We start from the raw sequence: 10,478 nt of genomic DNA, 5'->3' as shown, positions 1-10,478 counted from the left end.
GCCTGACTGAGGCATTCTTTCCCGAGACCCCCTAGTGGTTAGTGGACGGTCTTGGGGCCTAAGAGCTAGGCTGGATCCTCTGGTCTGAGTGCAGGGCTAGGGTGGCTGGAGGCTGTGTGGCCACCTGTTTTCAGATAGAAAAGGGATTCAGGGTGCAGAGACGTGTCCCTGCACTCGTAACTCACGTCACGTCCGATCTTGACACCCGATGATACTTGGGACTGCTCCCGCTGGCCACCGTCAATGGCAGCTCTCAGAGATAGCGGCACTGTCAAGGATGGCGTCTCTCCCAGCGTGCTTAGGAGGACGTCACTTCCTGTCCTGCGCATCTGGGCTCCAGGAGGGCAGCAGGGGCGGGACCTGGACAGGCGGGGTTCCGGGGGAGCTTCTCCCGGGATTGGCACGTGGACTTTGCCTTGACTCTTAAGGGGTCCTGGGACGTCCCTGTCCTGAACTGTCAGCTGGCTCACTCCATGCCTCTCACTTGTGTCAGCACCCGCAGCAGGAAGAATTGGGGAGCCCAAGCCTAACAGCCGTCCTGGAGCCCATGAGACCAACAGCGAGGGCTCTCTGGGCTCCCTCTTCTGGAGTAAGCGATGCTCTGTCATTCTCCATGCCTTGCCTTAACCCCTGTAGATGCTGGGCTACGTCCCATCTGCTGATCCGAGGACAAGGCCTCATACTGAAGATGTGAACTCCGAGTCTCCTGGTATGAAGTGCACATACGTCTCATCTCACCATTTCTACCTGAGGCTTCCTGGACATGGCTGCTACAGGTAAGATGAGCTGAGAGGCAAGGATGGGAGACTGTCTTCTGAGGTGTGGAACCCCTCACATCTCACTCAGAAACTTCATTCATATTGACTGCTGACAGGGCCTGGAAATCCTTCCCTTTCTGGTATAAGTCCACCCCTGTCCCCAGCCATGCTCATACAATTTCAGAAGAGTAAGTGAAGGGGCTCCTTAGCCTGAAAGATCTCACTGTGGGCTCTCAGTCGACTGCAGGGTCATTGCTCAAAAGTTCTGAGATGAAGTTCTGTCGTTTTGGACAATTCCTGTGATACTAACTTTTCTCTTTTAGTCCCTGGGTGATAGTCTATTACGGTGATCATTTCAAAGGGCCAGTTCTTATCCACTAGCATTCCCTGGTGACTCAAACAGTAAATAATCTGCCTGTGGTGCGGGAGACCTGGGTTCAGTCCGTGGGATAGGAAGACCCCCTGGAGGAGGGCATGGCAACCCACTCTAGTATTCTTGCCTGGAGTTTCCCCTTGGACAGAGGAGCCTGGTGGGCTACAGTCCATGGGGTCGCAAAGAGTCGGACACAACTCAGTGACTAAGCACACACAAAACAAACTTTGTGCTGGTGATTTCATGATCTGGGCTGTACTGCCACAACTTTGGTGCCCCATGGTCCTGGCATGGGGCCTCGGAGGTGCTGCCTCAGATTCCTTCAGTGAAGCAGTGGAGATTCATGATGCCAGGGCAGAGTGGAAGAATCCAGGGCTCAAGTTTAAAGCCTCTTCCAGCTGATCCTGTTGTCTGCTTCCCTTGCAGGCTGCACATTTGTGCAGTCTCTTAAGTACTCCCGCACCTGGGCACACATAGGGTCAAGTTCACTGGAGACTTACTGCTCATCAGGGATTATTTACTTTTACACATAGGGTCAAGTTCAGTGGAGACTGACTGTCCATCAGGAATTATCTACTTTATGTTTTCACTTTTGTTAATAGTTTTTTTCATTGTTTCCATAAGATTTCCGTGGTTACTTCAGGGTACAAAAATCAGCAGACCATGTTTCATTGTGGTCTCAGCTACTCTGAATGTGGTACTAACTCTGTAAAGGAGTTACAGAAAATTGACAGTCTTACAATATCTGTTCATCGTGATTATACATAACATACTATTCTGTTTGAGCCTTCTTTTTCCTAAGACTCTCAGGAAATTCTTCTTGTTGCCTCCATGAAGACTATATACTTTTTTCTAAAGTTTCTTTGTAGGTAAATTTTTCCTATGGTTCCTTTTGTTTATGGTGTATTTTCTGTTACTTGGTGTAAGTAATTGTTGATTCTTCCAGACCAACTGGATGATTTTGCTGTTGTGATCTTTTTTTTATTCCAGATTTTTGAAGTCTCGTATATGTTTGAATATTTCCTTTCCTGTTTTCTAAGAATTTTAATTTGAGAATCAAATTGTTACTGTGATCTTTTGCTTTTCATTACTTCTGACTTTTATTCATTTGGCATTGTTGTATGTAACTCTAGTGGCTATGTGTACTTCCCTAGATTTTTTTCCTAGTTTTTAAATTCTTAGATTTTTTTAACAATTGTTTAAATTAGAAGATAATTAAATGGTGTGTCAGCTTCTCTTGTATGAACAGCGATCAGTATACATATATCCCCTCCCTCATGAACCTCCCTCCCACCCCAACCTCACCCCTCGAGGTCATCACAGAGCTGATCCTTGTGTCACCCAGCAACTTCCCCCACATGCCTGTTGTCCACATGGTAGTGCATACTTGTCCATGCCACTCTATTCGTCTCACTGTCTGCTTCCCCCGATGTGTCCACACGTCTGTTCTCTAGGTCTGTGTCTCCATTCTTGCCCTGCAAATAGGTTTGTAACTACCCTTTTGTGGCCTTTCTTTCTCATTCGCCTAATAGTGTATTTTGTAGATAGAAGTTTTTAATATTAACAAGGTTCTGCTTATTATTTTCTTTCATAGACTGTGCTTTTGGTGTTGTGCCTAAAATCTCATTACCAAACTCAAGTTTTGCCCCCGTGTTATCTTCTAGATTTTTTTGCCTATTCCATATGGCATGTGAAATCCTAGTCCCTGTCCAGCAATCGAACCTCTTCCCCCCGCAGTGGAATTGTTGAGTCTTAAACACTGGACTGCCAGGGATGTCCCTGCAATTTTTTTTTTACTTGTGAGTTTTTCATTTAGGTCTGTGATTCCTTTTCAGTTAATTATTTTGAAAGGTTTAGAGTTAGTATGTGGATTCATTTTTCTTAGAGATGGATGTCTAGTTATCCCAGGACTGTAAGTTTAAAAGACTGTCCTTTTCCATTGAATTGCCTTTGCACCTTTGTTAAAGGTCAGTTGAGTGTTCAGGGTGTCTGTTTCTAGATTTTCTGTTCTGTGCCATTGATCTGTCTATTATTCTGTTAATAGCATACAGTCTTGAGTATTGTAGCTTAAAGGAAATTTTGAAATCCAGTAATATGAATTGTCTGGCTTTGGTCTTTAATATTGACTTCAGTGGGTATTATGGATCATTTCATTTTTGACATAAAATTTAAATTGTTGGCTGCTATCTACAAGCTAACTTGCTGGAATTTTGAACAGAATTGTATTAAGTATTAAGTTGGAAATAAGTGACATCTCAACAATATAGCATCTTTCTATCTAACAACATGGCATGTCTATTTATTTAGAGCTTCTTTAATTTTTTTCAGTGCAGTTTATGAGTTTTTCTCATGTAAATCTTATACATAATTTTTAAAGAATTATTTCTAATATATTTTGGTGGTAATGTAAATGGTGTTAAGTTTTTAATTGCGAGTTCCATCTGTTTATTGGAAAAGAATTGACTCTTATGTATTAACTTTATAAACTGGAGCTGATTTACAGAGTGAAGTAAGCCAGAAAGAAAAACACCAATACAGTATACTAACACATATATATGGAATTTAGAAAGATGGCAATGATGACCCTGTATGCAAGACAGCAAAAAAGACAGATGTGTATAGCGGACTTTTGGACTCAGAGAGGGAGAGGGTGGTATGATTTGGGAGAATGGCATTGAAACATGTATACTATCATGTAAGAATCGAATCACCAGTCTATGTCCGATGCAGAATACAGCATGCTTGGGGCTGGTGCATGGGGATGACCCAGAGGGATGTTGTGGGGAGGGAGGTGGGGGGGGGGGGTTCATGTTTGGGATCACATGTACACCCGTGGTGGATTCATGTCAATGTATGGCAAAACTAATACAGTATTGTAAAGTAAAATAAAGTAAAAATAAAAATTTAAAGTATAAAAAAATAAATAAATAAAAATAAAATTTTAAAAAAAGTTATATATTGATAATAACCTTATTAACTTATATTCCTGGCTTATTAATACCAGGTGTTTTCTTGTTGTTGATGATTATAATTCTGTTTTTCTCTTCCAAATATCTGTATCTTTTGCTTCCTTCTCTTATCTCATTGCATTGGCTAGGCCTTTCAGTACAGTGTTGAATAGGCATGGTGAGAAGGGATATCCTCGCCTTGTTCCTCACCTTAGTGTGACAGCATCTGTCTTCTCACTCTGAAGTATGATGTTTTACCTGCATTTCTTTTCAGATGTTGTATATGAAGCTGAGGAAATGCCTGTCTGTATCTAGTTTGCTGAGAATTTTGATGATTAATGGTTGTTGAATTTTATCAGATGATTTTTTTTCCTTCACCTGTTGATCTGATCTTGTGATTATCTTCCTTAGACTATTTTTATTATGATTTATGGTTACTGATTTTCAAATGTTACACCTCTGAAACGCATCCTACTTAGATACAGTATGTAGTTTCTTCTATGGATTGTTAGGCTTCTTTTCTTATATTTTGTTGGGGATTTTGCTTCTATGTTCATGAGAGGTATTTGTGTGCAATTTTTTTCTCTTAATTTCTTCATCTGATTTTGATATTCGAGTGTAATACTCACCTCACAGAAAGGAAATAGGAGGTGTTCCTTTTGCTTCTATTTTCTGGGAGAGATTGTAGAGAATTGTTATCATTTTTTCCTTTAATTTTTGTTAGAATTCATCAGTGGAAACCTCTGGGTCTGTTACTATCTTTATTGGAAGCTTATTAGTTATAGATTAAATTTCTTTAATAGATACAGAGAGTATCTATTTTTCTTTGTGAAAGTGGTGCTAAGTTATACCTTCAAGCAGTTTCTCAATTGAACCTTTCTTTTTTTTTTTAATTTTTAGTTTTTTATTTTTTAAATTTTAAAATCTTTAATTCTTACATGCATTCCCAAACATGAACCTCCCTCCCACCTCCCTCCCCAGAACATCTTTCTGGGTCATCCCCATGCACCAGCCCCAAGCATGCTGCATCCTGCGTCAGACATAGACTGGCGATTCAATTCACATGATAGTATACATGTTAGAATGTCATTCTCCCAAATCATCCCACCCTCTCCCTCTCCCTCTGAGTCCAAAAGTCCGTTATACACATCTGTGTCTCTTTCCCTGTCTTGCATACAGGGTCGTCATTGCCATCTTCCTAAATTCCATATATATGTGTTAGTATACTGTATTGGTGTTTTTCTTTCTGGCTTACTTCACTCTGTATAATCGGCTCCAGTTTCATCCATCTCATCAGAACTGATTCAAATGAATTCTTTTTAACGGCTGAGTAATACTCCATTGTGTATATGTACCACAGCTTTCTTATCCATTCATCTGCTGATGGACATCTAGGTTGTTTCCATGTCCTGGCTATTATAAACAGTGCTGCAATGAACATTGGGGTACATGTGTCTCTTTCAATTCTGGTTTCCTCGGTGTGTATGCCCAGAAGTGGGATTGCTGGGTCATAAGGTAGTTCTATTTGCAATTTTTTAAGGAATCTCCACACTGTTCTCCATAGTGGCTGTACTAGTTTGCATTCCCACCAACAGTGTAGGAGGGTTCCCTTTTCTCCACACCCTCTCCAGCATTTATTGCTTGCAGATTTTTGGATCGCAGCCATTCTGACTGGTGTGAAGTGGTACCTCATTGTGGTTTTGATTTGCATTTCTCTAATAATGAGTGATGTTGAGCATCTTTTCATGTGTTTGTTAGCCATCCGTATGTCTTCTTTGGAGAAATGTCTATTTAGTTCTTTGGCCCATTTTTTGATTGGGTCGTTTATTTTTCTGGAGTTGAGCTGCATAAGTTGCTTGTATATTTTTGAGATTAGTTGTTTGTCAGTTGCTTCATTTGCTATTATTTTCTCCCATTCAGATGGCTGTCTTTTCACCTTGCTTATATTTTCCTTTGTTGTGCAGAAGCTTTTAATTTTAATTAGATCCCATTTGTTTATTTTTGCTTTTATTTCCAGCATTCTGGGAGGTGGATCATAGTAGGCACAGAATTGTTTAAAATATTCACTCATTATCCTTTTAATGTCCATGGAATCAGTAGTGTTGGACCTTCCTTCATTTCTACTATTAGTAATTTAATTTGTGTTTCCTCCCTTTGTTCTTGTTTAGTCTGGGGAGAATTTTATCTTCTTTTTATTTTGTACCTTTAAAGAAACTTCTTTGGATTTTGTTCTTTTTCTGCATTACCTTCCTTTTTTCAGTGTCATTTGTTTCTGCTTTGATTTATTCTTCCGCTGCTTTTTCTTTTCCTTTACAAGTTTACTAATATAGAAGCTTATGTTATTAATTGTAGGGTTTTTTTGTTATAGGCACTGAATGTTGTGTAGACCTCTTTACTGATTTTGCTGTATCACATAACTTCTGATAAGTTGTAATTTTGTTTTCATTTGTAAAAGTATTTTAAAATTACTCATTAGATTTTCCTTTGGCCCATGTGTTATTTAGATGTTTATTGTTTACTCTGTGAATAATCTTTAACTTTCCTGCTCTCCTTTTGTTATCAATTTATAGTTTATTGGTCACACATTTCTTGTAATTGTGAGGGCTTTTTTTTTTTTTTTGGTCTTTGTTTTAAATAGACACTGTCAGTAAAGGAAGATGAGGGGCTTATGTCAGATATTGGGTGGAACAGATCCTTTGGTAGCCTTGAATTTTTCTAAACAGGAACTCCGGGGTAACCAAGTTGTCCTAGAATGTGGCCTTAGGTTGCTGCTACAAACCATGCTAGAGGTCAGTCAAGGTTCTTAATGCAGACGTTTGGACAGAGTTGTTCATGCCAATAGTTTTTGCAGTTCTCTGTTCCTAGCCTCAGCTTGCAGTTCCATAACACATTGCCCTTTTTATGGGTAACGTCTGCTTGAGATCCACAGAAGGGAGGGGATCGCCCACAGTGTAAGGTCGTGGTGTGGTGAGGTATGCCAAAAATCTAGAGAAGGATGCAGAGTCCCCCAGTTTTGGCCCCTGATGCAGTTCTGGTCCTGGAAACACACTCAGATTAAGAACGTGTAGGGAGGGAATTGGACTCGAGAACTTACAGAGAAGAAACTCACCCAATCAAGTCCCTGATTATTTATTTGGTCTTAATTTGAATGTCATGCAGTTTTCTCAGTTAAACTTCTCACATCAGAATGGATAGGGCCATAGAGGAAATGACAAAGATGAGAGGAGAAAAGTCTTGGCCTCAATGGGCGCCTTCACCATTGGAAATTCTGTGTCTACCAGGCCTAAGGACAGTGTCAACTGCCACCCAAGCGTTCTTTGGGGATGCACAGCCTGGGCGTCCTCCTTGCAGCTCTTAACTGAGGGGAGCCATGACACAGTGAGCTGACCCAGAACTTGCCCTGTGGGTCATGGAAAGAGAACCAAGCAGAGAGTGACAGGAAGCAAGTGTTCATGGGAGAGATAGGGTGAACGTCAAGAGTCTTCAGCCAGCAGTTTGGGTAAGGCCACTGAGGTCACCATGGCAGCAATCCTAGCACAGTACCAAATATGTCACTGGTGAAAAGAGATTTCCTCAGTTCTTGCTCTTGCAAAGAAAGGGAAGGACTCTGAACTAGTGCACATCAGAGGACTTGTCTGATAAAGGTCACTTTACCAGTCTTGTGAACTTGAGACAATCGCAAGTTATCCATCTATAAATGGAGTCTGCTAAATCCTATCCTGCATGGATGCTGGAATGCATGTACTACATATAAAGCAGAGACATACTGATTAAGAAACACTGGTCTTTAATTTAATGCAAGTTATGATTATTATGCACCTCCAAAATACCACCTTCCTATCTGAGGTTTTTTTATCCAGTAGAGAGCAAAGACTATGCAGTGCACTGGTACAAAAGAAATAAATACTCTTAAATGAGCTAAATTAAGGCAAAGGATATTTTATTTTTACCAAAAAAAAGGGTTAGAGGAAATAAGGCAAACTGCAAATTAAAAGCTTTTTCCTTTATATTTGCTTAATTGTTTTTTGGTTTCTCAATATTTTCTGTGGTCATGTTTCACATTACCATGAAAATCTCTCTTTCAGCAACATATTACCTACTTCCAGATCATAAAGACATACAGATGGTTCATGAATTTCTTTTACATCTACCAAAACTGTAACTTTAAAAGCCTAAAACAGCAATAAATAAAACTGGAATATCATTACCAAACCAATATTCTGAAGAAAAGGAATCTGCTAGAACTAAAAATATTCGATAAAAATGAAATAGATAATATGCAGAAGTTACTAGTTTAAATCAGGAAGAAAATAGAGATCTAAATTTGGTTTGCTCGACCCCTGCTAACCTGCACGATCTAGCAGCTTAACTACTCTTTGAGAAAATTCTATTCCATTGTCATCTCACCTTGTGTAGATGGTGAACAACATATTCAATACGTTCAATGTGTTTTACATATACCAAACCTGTGGCTTTCAAAACTTTAAAAGAACAAACCATGTGACTTATATGATTAATCCATTTGTATTCTGAAGCACAATAAACCTTATGAAAAGTAATTAACATTTGAAAATACTAAACTGCTCCCTCATCTCCTTAATCTAATTTAAATCAACTTTCACTAGATATTTCTGCTATGGATAAAGGAAAAAAGATACATATTTTTTAAAAAATGAGTTGCACCTAAACTCGTTTTGTGTTCTTGCATTTGTTAGTAGTTTCCTTATATAAGGAAAATCGACAGTCTTAAAATGTGTCCTCATGAATACACATAACATACTATTCTATTTGAGATTTCTTTTTCCTAAGGTGCTCAGGAAATTCTTCTTGTTGCCTTGGTGTAGACTGCATACATTTTTCTAAGGTTTCTTTGTAGCTACGTTTCCATATTGTTGCTTTTGTTTATGGTGTGTTTTCTATTACATGGTCTGAGTATTGTTGATTCTTCCAGACCAGTGTCTTGATTTTGCTGTGTTGATCATTTTTATGCCAGCTTTCTGAAGGTAGTTATATGTGTCAATATTTTCTGTGCCTGTTTCCTAAGAATTTTAATTCGAGAATCAAATTCTTACCGTGATAGTTTGCTTTTCATTATTGCTGACTTTTATTCATTTTGCATTGGTGCATGTAACTCTGTACTGGCTTTGTGTTCTTATGATATTTTTTCTAGTTTTAAATTAGTAGACTTTTAAAAGATTGTTTTAATTGACAGATACTTGCTTTATAATGTTGTGTTGTTTCTGCTATACAACAGGATGAATCAGTGCTATGAATACATATTCCTCCTCCCTGATGAGACTTCCCCCCACACCCTCATCTCACCCCTCTAGGCTGGCACACAGTGCTAGGCTGAGCTCCCTGTATTATATAGCAGATTCCCGCCAGCTATCTTTTGTATACATGGGACTCTATATTTGTCAGTGCCAAGCTCTCAGTTCATCCTACCGACGCCTTCCCTTGCTGTGTCCACAGGTCCATTCTCCACATCCGTGTCACTATTCCCGCCCTTCAGATAGGTTTGTGAGTACCGTTCCTACTTTCCACGTATATGCGTTAATGTACGTTACATTTCTGTTTCTAACTTTCTTCGCTCTGTAAACAGGCTCTAGGTGCATCCACCTCACTACAAGTGACTTAAATTTGCTTCTTTTTATGGCTAATATTCCATTGTATGTGGCTACCACAACTTCACTATCCAGTCATCTGTCAGTTGAAGCCTACTTTGCTTCCATGCCCTGTCTATTGGAAGTAGTGCTGCAATGAACATTGGATACAGGTGTCTTTTCAATTCTTCTTTTCTCAGTGTATATGCCCAGTATTTCTATTGCTGGATCATAGGTAGTTTTAATCCTAGTTTTTAAAGGAACCTCCCTAGTGTTCTCCATAGTGGCTATATCAATTTCCCTTCCCCCGTTTTCTCTAAACTCTCCCCAGCATTTACTGCTTGTACAAATTTTGATGATGACCATTCTGACCTGTATGAGGTGACACCTCATTGTAATTTTGATCTGCATTTCTTTCATGATGAGCGATGTAGCTCCTCTTTTCAACTGTTTATGTGTTTGTTGCCCCTCTGTATTTCTTTTTTAAAAGAACAGATTTAGGATTGGAGAAAATTCAGCAGATAGTATAGAGAGGTCCCATACAGCCACTCTCTTCCTCCACTTGGTATCTTCTATTATTAACATCTTGTAGTGGTTCAATGGATACAAGTTCAGTTTTTACAACTGACCCACTAATATCAATATGTTTCATTTACTATTGTCCATTATTTACAATACATTTCACTTTTGTGTTTTACAGTTCTTTAGTGTTTGACAGATGCATGATATTATCAACTCAGCCAACAAGGTGTCATGCAGAGGAGTGTGAATGCCCTATCGATCTCCCATGCTCCAT

This window comes from Ovis canadensis, chromosome X (assembly GCF_042477335.2).
Source record: "Ovis canadensis isolate MfBH-ARS-UI-01 breed Bighorn chromosome X, ARS-UI_OviCan_v2, whole genome shotgun sequence".
Taxonomy (NCBI): Eukaryota; Metazoa; Chordata; class Mammalia; order Artiodactyla; family Bovidae; genus Ovis; species Ovis canadensis.
This window is presented reverse-complemented; position numbering follows the sequence as displayed.